The sequence below is a fragment of the Hyperolius riggenbachi genome, chromosome 7, assembly GCF_040937935.1.
Source record: "Hyperolius riggenbachi isolate aHypRig1 chromosome 7, aHypRig1.pri, whole genome shotgun sequence".
Classification (NCBI taxonomy): Eukaryota; Metazoa; Chordata; class Amphibia; order Anura; family Hyperoliidae; genus Hyperolius; species Hyperolius riggenbachi.
In genome coordinates, this window is record NC_090652.1 from 220,028,894 (window position 1) to 220,051,653 (window position 22,760).

General features: G+C 47.1%; 1 long non-coding RNA gene across 1 annotated transcript; it reads left to right on the forward strand.

Annotated features, from left to right (window-relative positions):
- The first annotated feature begins 254 nt into the window (after positions 1 to 254).
- On the forward strand, positions 255 to 18,991 carry LOC137525769 (uncharacterized). The gene is made up of 4 exons (XR_011023005.1): positions 255 to 427; positions 12,219 to 12,248; positions 18,384 to 18,622; positions 18,790 to 18,991. It is a non-coding gene; the product is annotated as an uncharacterized lncRNA (long non-coding RNA).
- Positions 18,992 to 22,760: the final 3,769 nt, after the last annotated feature.

The window sequence follows — 22,760 nt, forward strand, 5'->3', positions numbered from 1 at the left end:
ATTGTTTTTATTTTACAACACACAGATTAATCCATGTATCATGCATATATAATGATAATAAGATAAATTAAACAGCATTAAAGTACGCTAGATGTGATTTCCGATACTATAATATTGATGAGTTAGGAAACAGAAGGTTACACAACACGTATGAGTCATAGCTGTTTTTCCAGGAAACTCACAAGACTGTACAGTCACACAGCATGACATTGCTTTTCATACTCATAAACCTATCCCAGGCTGCCTTTCCACATTCTCGTCTGTCAGCTGATAACAACAGTGATTCACTGGTAATACACCTAGAAGTACCGGACACACCCTGCCTACCTGTGTAACCTTTTCCTTATTTTGCATTTGTTGTGCAAAGCAGAAGACAGGTTGTTGGCGTAGACATCTCAGTTCTTTACCTGCAAAGTCCCAGTGCCTGGTATGTACAATGTATTAGGAGTAAACACTTCTTTCAGATCTTTCTGTACTTTATTTGTGTTTCAAATGTATCTGTTTTCTGTCTTTTCTGCATTTTATGTAAGAAACTGATGTATGATGTATGGCTCTCAGATTACCACAGTTGACTGTTAATTATTTTAAACGTATATGTTGGGATTTAATAATAAGGCAAACCTTTAGATCACAGGTGATCAGCATGCTAGGCAGAGACCAGTGACCAGCTTTTCTCTACATCACCAGAGACATGATGGTGTGAATAACACCCTAGAAAACTCTAACAAGGATTACAGGACATCCATACTATTTTTCACAGAAAGCACATATGATTTTTTTTCATAGGTCTTTGTTAATGTACAGGCAAGAGATCAGAACAGCCAACTCTTGCCATTAACTGATTAATTAATTAGCAGAAAATCCTACATTCCACATGTTAATCTAAAGAATAAATATCTTAAAAAAACAGTACGAGCTGTGAGTTACTATAGATAGAGCTATCAGTGCTTCATGTTACTGTGAAGTGTGTTTAAGAGCTGCAGGTAACACCGTCAGGACCGGGCCGGGGCATAGGCTGGAGAGGCTCCAGCCTCAGGGCACAGTGTAGGAGGGGGGCGCACAATTCATTCAGCTGTCATTCCTAATTGTGTTTGAAGCAGAAAGAAATAAGAAAAGGGGATACATGGCAGTGACTGCAAGCCAGATAACTAGATATTAAGGTGTTGGGGGGGTTGTGGACCCTGTGGCGCCTCTTAGTCTAATAGCAATCAGTGTGTGATGGCTGGGGTGGCAGGAATGGAGGGGCGCACTTTGGTGTCTCAGTCTTGGGTGCTGGAGGACCTTGTCCCAGCTCTGAACACCGCATATGGTCCTGAGATGTGTATACAGTATATGTAATATAGACAGTGCTATGGGCAATAGCGTAACAATAGGGGATGTAGTGGTAGCTACCGCACCAAGGCCCCTGAATCAGAGGGGCCTACTAGGGGCCTTTCTTTATCCATCTTATTTGCTTTTCATTGGTGCTTTACTGTTAATAAACACCTCTATATGTACAATGAATGGTGGTAATCCTTAAAGAGACTCTGTAACAAATTGTTTATCTTTATTTCTTCTATGCTATAAGTTCCTATGCCTTTTCTAATGTGGTCTGGCTTACTGCAGCTTTTCCTAATTGCACAGTAGCTGTGTTATCTCTGTTATATGATCTAATCTTCTCTCTATAGTCGGCACAGTCAGGCTGAGGCAGTCAGACTGGAATGTGCAGGGCTGCTTGTGATTAGCTAGAAGCTGTACACACCCCCTGCAGGCTCTGTGTGACTAACACACTCTGCTTAGCTGAGCCTATTAGAAGCTGGTTAGTTTGTTTGTAAACACTGCCTAAAACTGGCAATTACAAGCCAGGTTTGCAGCAGAGAATGGCAGAAACAGCACAGAGGGGACCAGGAGCACATAATGAATAGAATGGTATGCTTTTTATTGTAAGAATTTCAGAGTACAGATTCTCTTTAACAAACTGTTTCCTTACTCTGATTACACCTCTCCGACACGGTAGCTGTCCTTGGTAGCGATTTTGGGCCCCAAATCAATATAGTGCTTGGGTCCCCATGTAAAAATCTCACTGGGGCCCAAAGCTCCTTAGTTACGCCACACGCTATGGGAACTGCAAATGGGACTATTCAACGCAACCTAAAATTGTAGTGAGTTGTAACTTAATTTTGGTTGGCTGTTTGGCAGTCTGAAAACTTACCATGGCCCATGGTGCCAGGGGGGTTTCTGAGTACTGAGGATTACAGCAAGATTCCTTTTCTAGCCATAAGGGCACTTTTGTTTCTTTATTGGGGTTCAAAGAAAAAAATATATAGCCTCTGGTTGGCTTCACTGTGAACTTTACAAGACAGCCAGTGAAATACCTTTTAAAGGGAACCCGAGGTGCGAAAACATATGGAGGCTGACATACCGTATATACTCGCATATAAGATGACCTGCGTTTAAGCCGAGATACTCACCTTTCCCTCAGAAACCAGGAAAAAGTGATTGACTCACGTATAAGCTCCCTCCCAGCAGGGGAGCCTCTAGGCAAAGGCAGTACAGGCCATTGCCTGGAGTGCCATTGGTCTTGGGGGCGCCATGTTGCTGGATTAAGCCACACCCCCTGACCTAAGCCATGCCTCCTGGCTTAAACCACGCCCGCTGACTAAGCCCCGCCCCCACAGGTGTTTTATTACTTGCTTCTGCTGCATCTGCTTAGCATAAGTTGCAGGCAGCTGCCACTGTGTCCTTCTGTACCTTGTACATTCTCCCCCCCCCACCCCTTTGTGCCTCCTTCTGTCCCTTTTGTGTCTCCTTCTGTCTCCTTGTGCCTCCTTCAGTCCCTTGTGCCATGTCTGACCCCCTATTTGTCCTTCTGTCTCCTTTTATGCCTCCTGTCTCCCTTTGTGCCTCCTTCTATCTTCATGTGCCCCCTTCAGTCCCCCTGTGCCACCTCTGCCTCCTTCTGTCCCCCTGTGCCTCCTTTAGTGTTGGGCGAACAGTGTTCGCCACTGTTCGGGTTCTGCAGAACATCACCCTGTTCGGGTGATGTTCGAGTTCGGCCGAACACCTGACGGTGCTCGGCCAAACCGTTCGGCCATATGGCCGAACTAAGAGCGCATGGCCGAACGTTCCCCGAACGTTCGGCTAGCGCTGTGATTGGCCGAACGGGTCACGTGGTTCGGACCCGAACGCGCTCTGATTGGCCGAACTGTCACGTGGTTCGGGTAAATAAATACCCGAACCACGTCATATCTCCGCCATTTGTCTGTGGGTTTAGCTTTGGGTAGGCAGGCAGGGTAGTTCGCGCTCCAGCCACGCTAGCCAGGGTCCCCCCCAGTCATTGTGTGTCGCTGCTGGGAATAGTAGTACACCGCTCGCTCAGCATTCTGTTTACTGCCACTCTGTGTACCTCGCTCAGCCACACTATATAGCATTCTGTTTACTGCCACTCTGTGTCTGCTGGGAATAGTAGTACACCGCTTGCACAGCCACACTATATAGCATTCTGTTTACTGCCACTCTGTGTACCTCGCTCAGCCACACTATATAGCATTCTGTTTACTGCCACTCTGTGTCTGCTGGGAATAGTGGTACACCGCTCGCTCAGCCACACTATATAGCATTCTGTTCACTGTTCTGTGTCTGCTTGGAATAGTGGTACACCGCTCGTTCAGCCACACTATATAGCATTCTGTGTACTGTTCTGTGTCTGCTGGGAACAGTAGTACACCGCTCGTTCAGCCACACTATATAGCATTCTGTGTACTGTTCTGTGTCTGCTGGGAACAGTAGTACACCGCTCGCTCAGCCACACTATATAGCATTCTGTTCACTGTTCTGTGTCTGCTGGGAATAGTGGTACACCGCTCGCTCAGCCACACTATATAGCATTCTGTTCACTGTTCTGTGTCTGCTGGGAATAGTGGTACACCGCTCGCTCAGCCACACTATATAGCATTCTGTTTACTGTTCTGTGTCTGCTGGGAATAGTGGTACACCGCTCGCTCATCCACACTATATAGCATTCTGTTCACTGTTCTGTGTCTGCTGGGAATAGTGGTACACCGCTCGCTCAGCCACACTATATAGCATTCTGTTCACTGTTCTGTGTCTGCTGGGAATAGTGGTACACCGCTCGCTCAGCCACACTATATAGCATTCTGTTTACTGCCACTCTGTGTACCTCGCTCAGCCACACTATATAGCATTCTGTTTACTGCCACTCTGTGTCTGCTGGGAATAGTGGTACACCGCTCGCTCAGCCACACTATATAGCATTCTGTTCACTGTTCTGTGTCTGCTTGGAATAGTGGTACACCGCTCGCTCAGCCACACTATATAGCATTCTGTTTACTGTTCTGTGTCTGCTGGGAATAGTGGTACACCGCTCGCTCAGCCACACTATATAGCATTCTGTTCACTGTTCTGTGTCTGCTGGGAATAGTGGTACACCGCTCGCTCAGCCACACTATATAGCATTCTGTTTACTGTTCTGTGTCTGCTGGGAACAGTAGTACACCGCTCGCTCAGCCAGAGTATATAGCATTGTGTTTACTGCCACTCTGTGTACACCGCTCAGCCAGACTATATACCATTGTTTACTGACACTCTGTGTACACCACTCAGCCACACTATATACCATTGTTTACTGACACTCTGTGTACACCGCTCAGCCAGACTATATACCATTGTTTACTGCCACTCTGATTCTGCTGGGAACAGTAGTACACCGCTCGCTCAGCCAGACTATATACCATTGTTTACTGACACTCTGTGTACACCGCTCAGCCAGACTATATACCATTGTTTACTGACACTCTGTGTACACCACTCAGCCACACTATATACCATTGTTTACTGACACTCTGTGTACACCGCTCAGCCAGACTATATACCATTGTTTACTGCCACTCTGATTCTGCTGGGAACAGTAGTACACCGCTCGCTCAGCCAGACTATATACCATTGTTTACTGACACTATATAGCAGACTATATAGCATTGTGTGTACACCGCTCAGCCAGACTATATACCATTGTTTACTGACACTCTGTGTACACCGCTCAGCCAGACTATATACCATTGTTTACTGCCACTCTGATTCTGCTGGGAACAGTAGTACACCGCTCGCTCAGCCAGACTATATACCATTGTTTACTGACACTCTGTGTACACCGCTCAGCCAGACTATATACCATTGTTTACTGACACTATATAGCAGACTATATAGCATTGTGTGTACACCGCTCAGCCAGACTATATACCATTGTTTACTGACACTCTGTGTACACCGCTCAGCCAGACTATATACCATTGTTTACTGCCACTCTGATTCTGCTGGGAACAGTAGTACACCGCTCGCTCAGCCAGACTATATACCATTGTTTACTGACACTCTATGTACACCGCTCAGCCAGACTATATACCATTGTTTACTGCCACTCTGATTCTGCTGGGAACAGTAGTACACCGCTCGCTCAGCCAGACTATATACCATTGTTTACTGACACTCTATGTACACCGCTCAGCCAGACTATATACCATTGTTTACTGCCACTCTGATTCTGCTGGGAACAGTAGTACACCGCTCGCTCAGCCAGACTATATAGCATTGTGTTTACTGCCACTCTGTGTACACCGCTCAGCCACACTATATAGCATTGCGTACTCTGCCAGTCAGTGTGTATATTGCTGGGATCAGTAATACTCCACTCACCGTCAACCACTATATGAGCTCAACATGAGTTCCCCAGAGACCTCCGCTGTGAGCAGCACTCCCAACAACAGCAACAGCCAACGCCCCACGCAAGCTATAACATCCACCCCAGCAGCCAGTGGTCAGCAGCAGCCCTCCCCGGAGGAGAACGTTGTGTCCATCAGTCCGTCGCCAGAGCGATTAATGAGGGCTGCCATTGAGGAGATGATGGGGCCTGATGTGGAGGAGGAGGTCTGGCTCAGGCCAGCATCCCAAGTTAATGTTGAGGACGATGAGGGGTCTGTGTCTGGGGATGTTGGGGTGGCAGAGGTGGTGGGTGGGTCAGACTCAGGAGAAGAGTTGTATGATGAGGATGATGATCGGGACCATCTGTATGTGCCTCAGAGTCCGACCCCGGAAAACATGTTGTATCGTGTGTTTAGGTACTAAAATCTGCGTTCCCTCCCAGTAGTGTTGGGCGAACAGTGTTTGCCACTGTTCGGGTTCTGCAGAACATCACCCTGTTCGGGGTGACTATATAGCAGACTATATAGCATTGTGTTTAATGCCACTCTGTGTACACGGCTCAGCCACACTATATAGCATTGTGTTTACTTCCACTCTGTGTCTGCTGGGAACAGTAGTACACCGCTCACCCGCCACTGTATAGCATTGTGCTCTGTGTCACTGCTGACAATAGTGGTACACCGCTCACCCACCACTGTATAGCATTTCTGTACTGCCACTGTACTGCTGCCAGTCAGCGTGTACTTTAAGGATAAGTGAAATGAGGAAGAAATCCGGTGAAAGAGGGAGGGGCAAGGGAAGAGGTGTTTCCCCTGACGGTTCACGTACAGGCCACAGGGGAGCACCCAAGAAAACCCACTCAATACTGCCCATGTTGTCCAGGACAACAACCCTCACAGATCCAAAAGAACAGGACCAGATAATTACTTGGATGACCTCTCAAGCGTCCAGCAGTGGGTTAAGCAGCACCAGCACATCACGCACGAGGTCCGAGTCCTCAGCCAGTTAAAGTCTGGGCTTTCTTTGAAGACTGCACTGAGGATGTTACCATGGCGATTTGCAAGGTGTGCAAGACCCGCCTGAGCAGGGGGAAAAGTATTAACAACCTCTCCACCACCAGCATGAGCCGCCACATTCTATCCAAACATCCCACTCTGTGGGCAAACGCGGCAGGACAGGGTACCACCAGCAACACTGCCTCCCTTGGGTTCACCAGACTCACCACCAGACCCGCCTCAGCAGCAGCAGTAGCCCAGCCATTGCGTGGTTCACAACATTCACAAACATCAGACGATGCTGACACTGTCACTTTCCGGACTAGTGCTCTTGAGGTCTCCCAGTGTTCATCAAACACAACAACCAACAGCCCTTCGGTGTGCAGCGCTACGGTTGAGTTGTCTGTTTCTGAGATGTTTGAGCACAAGAGGAAATTGCCAGCAAATGACCCCCGGGCCGTGGCAGTAACAGCCAGCCAGCATAGCCAAGCTTCTGGCCTGCGAAATGCTGCCATATCGAGTGGTGGAGACAAACAGCTTCAAGGGCATGATGTCAGTGGCCATCCCACGTTACGTGGTTCCCAGCCGCTACCACTTTGCGCGCTCTGCAGTGCCTGAGTTGCATGAGCACGTGGTCAGCTAAATAACCCGAAGCTTGAAGAATGCCGTTGCCTGCAAGGTTCACCTCACCACTGACACCTGGACGAGTGCGTTCGGCCAGGGTCGATACATCTCCCTTACCGCGCACTGGGTGAACCTTGTGGAGCCTGGCAGCGATTCCTCACCTGCTACGGCGCGGGTGTTGCCCACGCCGCAAACAGCTGGATAACAACAGCAGCACCTACCTCTCTGACTCCTTCTCCTCCAACGCATCTCAAAGCTGTACCTCATCCGGAAATGCTAACCCAGCACCAGCAGCAGTAGGATCGTGGAAGCAGTGCAGCACAGCTGTTGGCATGCGTCAGCAAGCGTTGCTGAAGCTGATCTGCCTTGGGGATAAGCAGCACACAGGGGAGGAAATTTGGAGGGGAATAAAGGAACAGACGGATTTGTGGCTGGCACCGCTGGACCTGAAACCGGGCATGAAGCTAGACACCTGGCACGAACTGGCAATGTACGCAATAGAGGTGCTGGCTTGCCCGGCAGCCAGCGTTATGTCGGAACGCTGTTTCAGTGCTGCCGGAGGCATCATCACAGATCGGCGTATCCGCCTCTCCACAGAAAATGCAGACCGTCTGACTCAAATTAAAATGAATCAATCCTGGATTGGAAACGACTACGCAACACTCCTGGACCCCAACCAAGTAACATGACCGATGAACATCTGGGATGGTTTAGCGTTTCCGGTCCCTGTTTATTGAACCTCTCATCTGTATTACATTTATGACTGCATGGCGGCAAAAAGCATTGCTGCTATATCCGCACGCTTTTTGTCCTCATGCAAGGCCTGGGTTGTTGTGTCTCACAAAGCGTGGCCTTCTCCTCCTGCGCCTCCTCCTGTTCCATCACGTGTGCTGCTGCTGCTGCTGGGTTACCGTTGCCGCGTGGTCCCTGTTTATTGAACCTCTTATCTTTATTACATTTATGACTACATGGCGGTACAAAGCATGCTATCCGCACGCTTTTTGTCCTCATGCAAGGCCTGGGTTGTTGTGTCTCACAAAGCGTGGCCTTCTCCTCCTGCGCCTCCTCCTGTTCCATCACGTGTGCTGCTGCTGCTGCTGCTGCTGGGTTAGCGTTGCCGCGTGGTCCCTGTTTATTGAACCTCTTATCTTTATTACATTTATGACTACATGGCGGTACAAAGCATGCTATCCGCACGCTTTTTGTCCTCATGCAAGGCCTGGGTTGTTGTGTCTCACAAAGCGTGGCCTTCTCCTCCTGCGCCTCCTCCTGTTCCATCACGTGTGCTGCTGCTGCTGCTGCTGCTGCTGGGTTACCGTTGCCGCGTGGTCCCTGTTTATTGAACCTCTTATCTTTATTACATTTATGACTACATGGCGGTACAAAGCATGCTATCCGCACGCTTTTTGTCCTCATGCAAGGCCTGGGTTGTTGTGTCTCACAAAGCGTGGCCTTCTCCTCCTGCGCCTCCTCCTGTTCCATCACGTGTGCTGCTGCTGCTGCTGGGTTACCGTTGCCGCGTGGTCACTGTTTATTGAACCTCTTATCTTTATTACATTTATGACTACATGGCGGTACAAAGCATGCTATCCGCACGCTTTTTGTCCTCATGCAAGGCCTGGGTTGTTGTGTCTCACAAAGCGTGGCCTTCTCCTCCTGCGCCTCCTCCTGTTCCATCACGTGTGCTGCTGCTGCTGCTGCTGCTGGGTTAGCGTTGCCGCGTGGTCCCTGTTTATTGAACCTCTTATCTTTATTACATTTATGACTACATGGCGGTACAAAGCATGCTATCCGCACGCTTTTTGTCCTCATGCAAGGCCTGGGTTGTTGTGTCTCACAAAGCGTGGCCTTCTCCTCCTGCGCCTCCTCCTGTTCCATCACGTGTGCTGCTGCTGGGTTAGCGTTGCCGCGTGGTCCCTGTTTATTGAACCACTTATCTTTATTACATTTATGACTGCATGGTGGTACAAAGCATGCTATCCGCACGCTTCTTGTCCTCATGCAAGGCCTGGGTTGTTGTGTCTCAAAGCGTGGCCTTCTCCTCCTGCGCCACCCTCCTCCTGTTCCATCACGTGTGCTGCTGCTGGGTTAGCATTACCGGTCCCTTTTCCTGGAACCTCTTATATGTATTACATTTATGACTGCATGCCGACAAAAAGCATGTTACCTGTGCAAAGAAAACAGACATTTCCCGCATTTAAAAGACAGTTTTCCCTTTGAAACTTTAAAATCGATTTTCTCAAAAACTATAAGCTCTTTTTGCTAAATTTTTTTTTCCTCTTGTACCCACTCCCAAGGTGCACATACCCTGTAAATTTGGGGTATGTAGCATATAAGGAGGCTTTACAAAGCACAAAAGTTCGGGTCCCCATTGACTTCCATTATGTTCGGAGTTCGGGTCGAACACCCGAACATCGCGGCCATGTTCGGCCTGTTCGGCCCGAACCCGAACATCTAGATGTTCGCCCAACACTAGCCTCCTTATGTCCCCTTGTGCCTTTCTTTGTTCCCCTGTGCTACTACTGCCCCCCTGTTCCTCCTGCAGTCCCACACTGCCTCCTTCTGTCCTCATGTGCCTCCTTCTGTCTGCTTTTGTGCCTCATTTTGTCTCCATGCGCCTCTTCAGTCCCCATGTGCTACCTCTGCTCCCTGCACCTTCCTCTGTCTCCCTGTGCCTCCTTCTGTGCCCCTTTGTTCCTTATTCTGTCTCCCTGTGGCTTTGTCTGTCCCCCTCTGCCTCCTTCTGTCTCCCTGTGCCTCCTTACATCCCCGTCTGCCTTTTTCTGTCACCCTTTTGTGCCCCCTTCTGTCCCCCTTTGTGCATCATTCCTTTCCCATTTGTGCCTCCCAGAGCTGGGACAAGGTCCTTCAGCACCCAAGGCTGAGACACCAAAGTGCACCCCTCCATCCCTCCGCCCCAGTCGTCACACACTGATTGCTACTAGACTAAGAGGTGCCCCAGGGCCCCCAACCTCCCCAATACCTTAATCTCTAGTTATCTGACTTGCAGTCACTGCCATGTATCCCCTTTTCCTATTTCTTTCTGCTTCAAACACAATTGGGAATGACAACTGAATGAATTGTGCGCCCCCTTCTACACTGCGCCCTGAGGCTGGAGCCTCTCCAGCCTCTGCCTCAGCCCGGCCCTGGTGCCTCCTACTGTCTCCCTGTGCCTCCCTTTGCCCCCTTTGTGCTTTTTTCTGTCCCCCATCGTGCCTCCTTCTGCCCCCTTTGTGCCTCCTTATTTCTTCCTGTGCCTCCTTTTGTGTCCCTTTGTGCCTCAATCTGTCCCCCATTGTGCCTCCTTCTGCCCCTCTTTGTGCCTTCTTCTGTCCTTTTTTGTGTCTCCTTCTGGCCCTCATGCCTCCTTCTGTCCCCCTGTACCTCCCACTGCCCCTCTGTGTACCTCCTTCTGTCCTCCTTTGTGTGTCATTCTGTCCCCCATTGTGCCTCCTTTTGTTGCCCATTGTGCCTCCTTGTGTCCCCCTGTGTGCCTCCTTCTGTTCCCTTGTGCCTCCTTCTGTCCTCCTTTGTGACTTCTTCTGACCCTCATGCCTCCTTCTGTCCCCCTGTGCCTCCCTATGTCATCCTGTGTGCCTTATTCAGTCCCCCTGTGCCTCCTTCTGTTCCCCTTTGTGCCTCATGAAAGTGGAGCCCTGCCTGTGTGTATTTTCTGGTGAAACGCTGCCTGCATTGTGTATTTCTGGTGACATGCTGCAGCCTTTACATGTATTTTTCTGGTGAAACACTGCCACAATAAGTGTAATTTCTGGTGAAACACTGCCACAGTATGATTATTTTCTGGTGAAACGCTTCTGCAATACGTGTATTTTCTGGTGAAATGCGGCTACATTACGATTATTTTGGGGGGGAAACGGGGGTAGGCGCCACAGGTTTTCTTGCCTGGAGTGACAAAATGGCTAGAGGCACCCCTGTGCCCCAGTATAGCCCCCTCCATAGTAGCCATGCCCCCAGTGCAAACCAGCCTCCCTCCCCATAGCCAGATGTTCACCCAGGACGACACAGCTGTGTCTCAAGACGCCACTAGCTCTCTTTGCATCTGTATTAAGGTGGCTATTAACCTTCCTGGCCGCGCAGGAGGATTTCTCAGGCCCTGCTGGGCCAATTTCCATAATTTATTTTTTTTGCTACACGCAGCTAGCACTTTGCTAGCTGTGTGTGCACACCGATCGCCGCCACTACTCGCCGAATCGCCGCTACCCACTGCGCCGCCCCCCCCGACCCCATGCACTGCCTGGCCAATCAGTGCCAGGCAGCGCTGAGGGGTGGATCAGGACTCCCTTTGACGTCACAACGTCGATGACGTTGGTGACATCATCCCGCCCGTCGTCATGGCAATGGGGGAAGCCCTAATGGAAATCCCGTTGAGAACGGGATTTCCGGACGGGCTTGATCACCGGAGGCGATCTAAGAGAGTGGGGGGATGCCGCTGCACAGCGGCTATCATGTAGCAAGCCCTTTTTAACAGACCGCCAGGAGGGCTAATGATACAATCCCGCAGGCAAGGATAATTTCTAATCAATACGGTAGTCGATGGGAATTGTCCAATACCATCTAAAAACTCACTAAACAATTCGATCAGATTGATGAGATTGATTGAAAAAACGGATAATTTCCATTAACCTGATCACATTAGATACTGGTTTTTCAGATGTTGGTGGATACAACCGATCATTTTCCGATCTATTACCATGGAAACAATTGATTGCCCGAAGGATTGTATGGCCACTGTTACTTAGGACAACTGACAGTTCCAAACTGCTAACATTACTGCAGCGTATTGCAGTGGAAGACGCAATAACAATAACGTATTCTGCTGCTAAAGTATTATATACTGCACATACTAGTTTTGTAATCTGATTTTTTTTTTATTTTGTTTAGAATAAACAGTCATGTGGAACCCAAACCCAGGTGAGTGATTTTTAGATGTAAATCTCTGTTTATAGGCTAACGGTGGCCACACACAATACAATTTACCATTACAATTTCAGAATTGCAATACATTTTTATGACTGTATCATTTCAAAAATCTGACTAATGTACCACACACATGTTCAATTTTATCCCAATTATGAAAAAAAAATTATTTAAAACTCAGAAACAATTGCTGGGGTCTGTACATCAAGTAACTGAAAATCTACCACACACTATACAATTTTGATAAAAATTGATAAGAAGAATGCAACACTCCTGATCTTCTTTTATCTAATAAAAACAGAAAAATTCCATCAGATTTCTCGTACGAATAAAAAAAAGCTTTTCATTTTTTGGGACAACCGATCGTAATTATCAAATTGGTTTAAAATTGGATCTTTTAATTGTACGGTATGTGGCCACCTTTAGGCCTTGTCCATTGACCTTTTGCAATTTACAGTGCTATTTCTGAATAAGTTTGATGCTAATAATTGCAGATTTCATTCACATTGTAAGGAGCTCAGAATTGAGGTAATGAAAATCATGAGGAAGCAATCCTAACTGGCCGAGTTTTAAGCTGCATACAGTCTGCATGTCATTTCCATGCAAGTCACAATTATTAGCATCCCATTGATCATCTTTACTTCTGAAACCCTTCTTGCTCAGTGAAGTAGTATCTTGCAGAGGTGCCATGGGGGACCGAAGGTGGAATAAAGAGACAGAAGGAGGCACAACAAAGAGAGACAGAAGGAGGCACAAAGGGATACAGAAGGAGGCACAAAAGGAGACAGGAGGCACAGGGGGACAGAGGGACACATGGGGGGGGCAGAGGTGGCACAGGGGGACTGAAGGTGGCAGAAGGAGACAGAAGGAGGCACAAGGGGACAGAAACACCCACGGGTGTGGCTTCATTTGGGAGGTGGGGCTTCAGTTGTGGTGGGCTTAATCAGTGTCATGGCGCCCCCCAGGTCCAATGGCCCTCCCGGCGCCGGCAGTGGCCTGTAATGCCTATGCCTAAAAACCACCCCTGCTTAGGTTGCTCGGGGCAGAGCTGGGACAAGGTCCTCCAGCACCCAAGGCTGAGACACCAAAGTGCGCCCCTCCATCCCTCCCACACGAGCTGTCACACTCTGATTGCTATTAGACTAAGAGATGCCACAGGGCCCACAACTTCCCCAACACCTTAATATCTAGTTATCTGGCTTGCAGTCACTGCTATGTATCCCCTTTTCTTATTTATTACTGCTTCAAACACAATTAGGAATGACAGCTGAATGAATTGTGCGCCCCCTCCTACACTGCGCCCCGAGGCTGGAGCCTCTCCAGCCTATGCCTCGGCCCGGCCCTGGCTCGGGGTAAAGGTTGGCCCTGGTTCCGGTAACTGCTTCACCGCAGGACCAAAAACAATTTTGAACCCTAAAACAGTGGCAAACTATGCTTTATTGAATTTTAGGTTGTTCATAGCTCTACTAAACAGCATTTATTTTAGATTCATATGCTTCTTGGATGTACTGTACCAGGGTAAGTTCACACTACACTACAAATCAGTACATTTTCTGCAATCGAGACCAATAGACAAACAGAACCAACAGACATGCCTACAGATCCTAAGTTAACTATAGACATGTTTACTGTTGTACTTTGCAGTAGTGGAATGAATTTCCAATCTTGCACAACATTTTGGACATCGCACAGAAAACCAACATGTAGAGATAGCATAGGGTATCCCTAGTTACACAGAATGGCAACAGATATCAACACAAGATGGACAGATACCGCAGATCTCACATTGGATCTGCTGTGCATGTCCACACTGCCAATGTGGCTTAGTGTGGACCTAGCCTAAAGGTAGCCATACACTGGTCGATTTGCCATTAGATCGACCAGCTGACAGATCCCTATCTGATCGAATCTGATCAGAGAGGGATCGTATGGCTGCCTTTACTGCAAACAGATTGTGAATCGATTTCAGCCTAAAACCGATCACAATCTGTTGAGCTACTCCTGCCGCCTGCCCCCCCCCCCCCCCCCCCCCCGTATACATTACCTGATGCTGGCTCCCGGGCATCTTCTCCGCGCTGCACGGCTCTGTTCCGGCTCCATCCCGGCGCTTCCTGTGTCACTCCGTGACCAGGAAGTTCAAATAGAGCGCCCTCTATTTGAAATTCCTGGTCACTGCAGTGACACAGGAAGCGCCGGGATGGAGCCGGAACAGCGCTGTGCAGCGCGGAGAAGATGCCCGGGAGCCAGCGTCAGGTAATGTATACCTGATCGGATCGGCCGCCGCTAGCGACGCGCTCCCTACCCGCGGGCGATCGAGGGTAATTTCCCGCACGGCGCGATCGACGGACCGATCCAATTTCGGGAGGAAATCGGATCGGCGGGTGCGTTTACCGCAAACGATTGGCAGCAGATTCGATCCCAGGATCGAATCTGCTGGCGAAACGGCCGCGAATCGGGCCAGTGTATGGCCACCTTAAGTCAGATTCCCTTACCTTATGCCACACAGCTGAAAGGCCATTCATTCTCACATTGGAACCTGGTGTCTATGGAATTACAAATCCAGGGAAGGGTTGCTATCTGCATATTAACTTTGAAGAACTTCAAACATGCATCAAATAGGAAGTAGATTAGAGACGCAGCACCAACTCCATGCAGTTAGGTTTATTGGATTAAGACAAAGGGCATACAGGCATAGGGGGTACAGACATCGGCCGATGTTATGCATATGATTTGCATCTGAATTGAATGTGAAGTGTGCAGATAGTTTATTAGAGGTGCTGGACATTTTAGCTGCTGGTCATTTCAGATGCAACCTTTTTGGTATGCGCTGGCCCTCTCCTCGCTGTCCATTAAAATGTAAGTTACACATTTTTGCTTAGCTGCTCCCAAGGTTATACATATATTGTTTTTAATTTAGGTTAGGCCACTTGCCTGGAGATCTACCTCACTGTGGTGCAAGTGTCCAGTACAGGGCCGTGCCTCGGGGCGCAGGTCACTGACGTCATAGGGGGCGCAGGAACGGTTTTCACCTGCCTGCTGTCGGTGTGCTGTAGAGCAGATTGTCTCTGTACTCGTCTCCCAGCTCCGAGTGCTGTGCCCGTGGCCATGGTGATGATGCCGGCGACGCCCACTCTCTAACCAGGCAAGCTATACAGATCGTACTGTGGCTGATGCTGGTTGGAGGAAGCGCCCGCACAAGTCCTGCCCCCTTCTTCTGATGCAAGCTAGTGTCTCCCTGCGTGAGTCCAATCCCCTTCCTTGATGTCCCTCTGAGCGTCTGCTGCTGGCACACAGTGTGAGTCAGTGAAGAGTCAGGACTCACCAGGCGCCCACAGCAATATTTAAAAATCAGTTAGTAAGGTCAGTTCTGTATGTGAGTCTTTCCCAGGGGTGCTGAAGCTGCCCTCTCAGTCACGTGTGTCCCAGTTCTAATGCAGGGCTAGTCCTGCTTTGCATTGTGTCTAGATGCAGGCTGCCTGTGTGTAGTTCACAAGCGAGTTTCTCCCTCTCCAAAGTGTTTTACAGTGAGAGGCAAGGGGGAGAAGATCAATAGAAGTAGAAGTCAGGCTAGCCCCACCTCCCCGCGTAGTAGAGCTAGCTTTTGGACACAGAAGAGAGATAATGATGCCGTGCCTTGTGTGCACCAGACCAGAGAAGGCAGGGAACGTGAGTGCATTCTTTCAGCCCACACTGTTTGCCATCCCTTCCCTCTGCCTGTCCTTCCCTGCATCCTCCACTTGTAGCTAATCACTGCTTGCCTTGCTGTATGTCTCTGTTCCCCACTAGTACCCTCAATGTGCCCTTATTTTCTCCTCCCCTGCACCCCACTCTGCTGACCAGCAATCTTTGTTTCCAAGCAACCTCACTCTGCTCCCCAACACCCTCATTCTGCTCCGCAGGACCCTCACTCTGCTCCCCAACACCCTCAGTCTGCTCCCCAACACTCTCATTCTGCTCCACAGCACCCTCAGTCTGCTCCCCAACCCTCATTCTGCTCCGCAGCACCCTCGGTCTGCTCCTCAACCCTCATTCTGCTCCACAGCACCCTCAGTCTGCTCCCCAACCCTCATTCTGCTCCACAGCACCCTCATTGTGCTCCCCAACACCCTCATTGTGCTCCCCAACACCCTCATTGTGCTCCCCAACACCCTCATTGTGCTCCCCAACACCCTCAGTCTGCTCCCCAACACTCTTATTCTGCTCCGCAGCGCCCTCAGTCTGCTCCCTAACACTCATCCTGCTCCACAGCACCCTCAGTCTGCTCCCCAACCCTCATTCTGCTCCACAGCACCTTCAGTCTGCTCCCCAACACCCTCAGTCTGCTCCCCAACACCCTCAGTCTGCTCCCCAACACTCTTATTCTGCTCCGCAGCACCCTTAGTCTGCTCCCCAGTCCCCAAAACTCTAATTCTGCTTTGCAGCACCCTCAGTCTGCTCCCCGACACTCTCATTCTGCTCAGCAGTAGGGATAATGCCTAAAGCTGAGCATTGCCTGCTTAACTGGGATGCTGTTTAACCAGAGGAGGAAAGCGGGCCTGAAATCAGAACTTCCTCTCTGCTCTAAAAGATAAACCACAGCATAACAACCTTTACAGAAAAACATTTCTTTGTTACAGCTGATACAAATCCTACAATTAATCTGCAGTGTATCTACTTCCTGCTTTGATGGAAGCAGACATATTGTTCACATTCTGTGCTTTTAAATGAGCGTATCTGCCTTGGCAGTCAGGTGATACAGGGGAGAGATCAAATTACAACTTGTGATAAGATAAGGGGGAATTAGGCAGGCTAAATTCTATAAATACAAACAGGATTCATTTCACTATGTTTTCCTTTTGTCCTATGCAGGAGTTCAGGTCCACTTTAATATGGTGATTGTAATGCATCTTCTTGGGCCATACTTGATGCGTAATACAGTGACCGTGCACATGTGTAATTTGTTTTTGTCAAGGGATGCCTTGAATAAATTACAGGGTCACTAAGGGTGCCTTGACCTGGAAAAGGTTGAGAACCACTGACGTAGACTATGAGTGGTTGCTATAGAAAGATCTATCGGCAGCAGAATCTGCCTTGTGTGTTTTAGGGGCACAATGAGTATAATATTTATAGGTGCAGACTGAGTATGTTTGAGGACATGTGACCAAATGAGGGTCATATGCATTCACCAATCTGGCCCTTATAGGCTGTAATCTTTATGGGTACTGTACCGTGTCTTGGCAATATCATGCATAAGGCGCCATAAATGCTCTTGAAATAATGGTTTGTGATCATGTCAAGCAAAATGTAGTTTCAGTATATATTTTTCCTGCTGTCTAATGACTATTAGAATTGGAATTGAAAATCGAGACGCCAAGTTCATGCCCAGTCGACGATACAGACAATTTTAAGCCAAGCATGTCACTCAGACATGCTGCAAGATCTCAGGCCATTGTGGTCGATTGGGTGTGTGGCAGTAGCGCCGAGCGATATCGGGAGGGGGGGGGGGGGCGCACTTGGGCAGCTCAGCCTCTGTTGGTGGTGGACCTTGTCCCGGCCCTGGTCCAGTATATTATACTTTGCATGCAATCTATAGTGGAAGCCAAAGTTCCTCCTTAGTATAATAAATGTAGCATTTGTTTTGGACGCAGGGCATACATTTTCAGCCTAATAGAGGTGGTGCATGCCTGTCTGAGCGATTAACCAGTCAATTGCAGCATGTTTTTAGGGATGCGCAACCCCCCCCCCCCCCCCCTTTTCATAATTTTGCTAGTATGTAACTACTAGGTTAGCTGCTCCCAGCCCGTATTCTTGAGTTTCCCGTTTGCATGGTAAGTAATAGTAGTTATGCATATGATTTGCATCTGAATTGAATGTGAAGTGTGCAGACAGGCTATTAGAGGTGCTGCACATGTGAGCTGTTGGTCATGCAGCCTTAGTAGTATACGCTGGCCCTCTCCTCGCTGTCCATTAGGATATAATGATTGAAGAGATGGGAACAGTGAACACATGCATTCACATGTATTGATAGGTCAATCACATGCAGCACATGCAGCGCAACAACATTGTGCATTATTAACTCACCCTTAGCGCAATATTGTATTTCAGACGTTTCTCTGTATGACACTAGAACTCATTATGTTTTGTTAACAGGAAACCCATACTATCCAGCACCACAAGTTCCACCTCCACCAATGAGCTACCCAGGGACATATCCACCTCCCCCACCTCCAGTGTATTATGTTGCACCACAACCGCACTGTGAGCCCCCTCATCATGATCATCATCATCACCACCACCACCATGGACATCATGGCCCCCACTTGCATCTCTTTGGGCACCATCATCATGGACATCACGGGCATCATGGCCACCATTGATAAGCCAAACAGGTGACTAATGCAAAACTGTTGTTTTGTTGACAGAAAAATACATTCACTGAATTGTGTAAAGCTGTTTGTATTGAGAAATCCTCTGTTTATTATAAATGCTGTATTGATTTTCTTCTGAATATTAATGTTTGATTATAATGTAAATATGTTTATTTACCTAACTGTAGCACTGGACTGGATGGAGATACATTGATGTCCTTTCTGATGAAGTTATGAATAATTCTCTATCACCAAGAGGATATACAATGTTATTCTATTTGCACGTATTGATTATATGGCATTAAAAAATGAATGAAATGTCCATACAATGCACGTTTGCTATAACATGCAAAATAAAATTGCGTGTATCAAATAAATGTATAAAAACAGGGATGTTGTATGCTTGATTATTTGAAATCCATTGTTCATTGCTCTCTTCTTCTTTGCTTTAAATTATTATTATGATCATCATCATCATTTCTTGCACTGTCCTAGGGATCACCATGGCAGCCATAGCAGCTGATGGGGCCTTTAGTCAAGGGGGGACCGTTGTCATGGATAGTGGTGATAAGGGGGTCCATGGCGGGCATGCAGGTCCCCTGAGGTGCAGAGTAACACAAGCCAAGCAGAGACGAGAACTCACCTTTTCCAGGCATCCCCATCTCCATGGCTACAGTGTTGTCTGTTGTCACGTGACCTGCCAGCGAGTTACAGGAATAGACAGTGACTGTGCAGAAAGGTAGATTTTTGCTGGAACCTGGAGAGATGAGCTCTCTCCTGAGCTTGTGCTACTCTGCACAGGGTGGAAGTGGTCACATGATCATGCTAACTATACTGGGGGGCTGCTCATTAAAAAGATGGTGCTTCTCCAGGTTTCCAGCTGAATGTTTGTATTGTATTTAGAAGCTCTGACAAGAATCTGTATGTCTGCCCAACCCAGCCATCAATAGTGTGGTAAGGTGCAGTATGCCAGATGTGCCCCAGTATTTGGCGGGCCAAATGGACAAACAGTACAGCTGCAATTCATATTTAACAGATTAAATATCCCACTCATTTAGAAGGCATAAAAAAATATTTTTATTAAAAATATAAACATACGCAAAAAGACAATTGTAATCCACTTAAAACCATCTAAAACTATAACGGAGAGCCACAAGTGTCCCTATAACATTGGAAAGAAATTTAATTACATAAATAAATTGACAGCTGCCCCAGAAAATATTAACAATAAATAACTCTATGGGGGTAAAGTAATATCATTTTAGTTATGAAACCTTTAATCCCCCAAACTCAGACCTGCCAACTGTCACAATTTCACAGTGACAGTACCTCTTTGGAGGCTATGTCACGGTGTCTTGGGGCACTGGGCAAATGTCCCTAGCTCTTCACAGAGCAGGAGAGTTTGCAATTATCTTTTTCACTGCCCAGGGCCTCTGTAGAGAACACTACAATACATGCTTCACATCACACTGTGCATCCCTTCCCTCCCCCACACTTCATCTATAGCCCAACATAAACATCCACAGGCTTTCAGCAAGGAATGCTTTTGAAGTTTACAGAGATAATAATCTCTACACTGGCTATGTGGTTGCAGAACATGTGAATAGAGAGGTGGATATCTTATCTTTCAATATGTGTGCACACACATATACTGTATGCTTGCAGTGGCGTGCTAGAAACCCTATACATACCAATCATACTCCTTGCAATCATCTGAGCTACTGCTCTTATTAATAACCCACATTGTGGTACAAGATCTTTAATTAGGGATAGTCGTGTGATTTTATGCATTTCAAATCCTGGGACTAGAGAGTTATGCACTGTGTTAAAAAAATGTATACGTGGATTTTTTAGCCAGATATAAAGTATTTAATATTTTGCATGTTTCAGTCCTTATTTTCTTATTTAATATATTCAAAACTCTTCTGGTAGTGTTGTTTACTCTGTGTGCTGTGATTATTCTTTATATAACTTACCTACCATCATTTATTTATTGTATTAATAAAGCGCCAACATATTACGCAGCGCTGGACAATAAATTGCTCCATGCACCACCGGAAACTGTATGGGTAGGGGCGTGGCTTTGAAAATTAGGGCATGGTTAAAGGTGGGGAAGGGGCGTGTCTTGGGGGTCCCTTTTTCCTGGCTCCAAAAGTTGGGAGGTGTGCAAACTTTAGGCTGATAAAGTGCAAGTGCATAAGTACCAAAAGGAATTTATACACACACGCAATATCTAGAAGTGCAAAAAATAAATATATGATATTTACAGTGGTGTGAAAAACTATTTTCCCCCTTCCTGATTTCTTATTCTTTTGCATGTTTGTCACACTTAAATGTTTCTGCTCATCAAAAACCGTTAACTAAAACACAAAATGCAGTTTTAAATGATAGTTTTTATTATTTAGTGAGAAAAAAAACTCCAAATCTACATGGCCCTGTGTGAAAAAGTGATTGCCCCCCTTGTTTAAAAATAACTTAACTGTGGTTTATCACACCTGAGTTCAATTTCTGTAGTCACCCCCAGGTCTGATTACTGCCACACCTGTTTCAATCAAGAAATCACTTAAATGGGAGCTATCTGACACAGAGAAGTAGACCAAAAGCACCTCAAAAGCTAGACATCATGCCAAGATCCAAAGAAATTCAGGAACAAATGAGAACAAAAGTACTGTAATTGAGATCTATCAGTCTGGTAAAGGTTATAAAGCCATTTCTAAAGCTTTGGGACTCCAGCGAACCACAGTGAGAGCCATTATCCACAAATGGCAAAAACATGGAACAGTGATGAACCTTCCCAGGAGTGGCCGGCCGACCAAAATTACCCCAAGAGTGCAGAGAAAACTCATCCGAGAGGCCACGAAAGACCCCAGGACAACATCTAAAGAACTGCAGGCCTCACTTGCCTCAATTAAGGTCAGTGTTCACGACTCCACCATAAGAAAGAGACTGGGCAAAAACGGCCAGCATGGCAGATATCCAAGGCTCAAACCACTTTTAAGCAAAAAGAACAATGCTCGTCTCAATTTTGCTAAAAAACATTTAAATGATTGCCAAGACTTTTGGGAAAATACCTTGTGGACCGACGAGACAAAAGTTGAACTTTTTGGAAGGTGCCTGTCCCGTTACATCTGGCATAGAAGTAACACAGCATTTCAGCAAAAGAACATCATACCAACAGTAAAATATGGTGGTGGTAGTGTGATGGTCTGGGGTTGTTTTGCTGCTTCAGGACCTGGAAGGCTTGCTGTGATAGATGGAACCATGAATTCTACCGTCTACCAAAAAATCCTGAAGGAGAATGTCCGGCCATCTGTTTGTCAACTCAAGCTGAAGCGATCTTGGGTGCTGCAGCAGGACAATGACCCAAAACACACCAGCAAATCCACCTCTGAATGGCTGAAGAAAAACAAAATGAAGACTTTGGAGTGGCCTAGTCAAAGTCCTGACCTGAATCCTATTGAGATGTTGTGGCATGACCTTAAAAAGGCGGTTCATGCTAGAAAACCCTCAAATAAAGCTGAATTACAACAATTCTGCAAAGATGAGTGGGCCAAAAGTCCTCCAGAGCGCTGTAAAAGACTCATTGCAAGTTATCGCAAACGCTTGAATGCAGTTATTGCTGCTAAGGGTGGCCCAACCAGTTATTAGGTTCATAGGGCAATTTCTTTTTCACACAGGGCCATGTAGGTTTTGAGTTTTTTTTCTCACTAAATAATAAAAACCATCATTTAAAACTGCATTTTGTGTTCAATTATGTTATTTTATTATTAATAGGTAACGGTTTTTGATGAGCAGAAACATTTAAGTGTGACAAACATGCAAAAGAATAAGAAATCAGGAAGGGTGCAAATAGTTTTTCACACCACTGTAAATATATCCGAGAAATCCAGGGGAGGTGCACCATTATACTACTCAAAACATTTGGCTATCACTTCAAGGTGATAAAACTTCTCATGTCATATATTCTAAAACATATGATTCACTATGGATAGGCCCCACAAGCAGCCACAAGAATAATGTGTTTATCTCTGCTGCCATTTTTATTTCCTTTTAAACAATACCAGTTGCCTGACATTTGATCTGCTGCATGCCTGTTCAGGGTCTATGGCTAAAAGTATTAGAGGCAGAAGATCAGCAGGACTGCCAGGCAATTGGTATT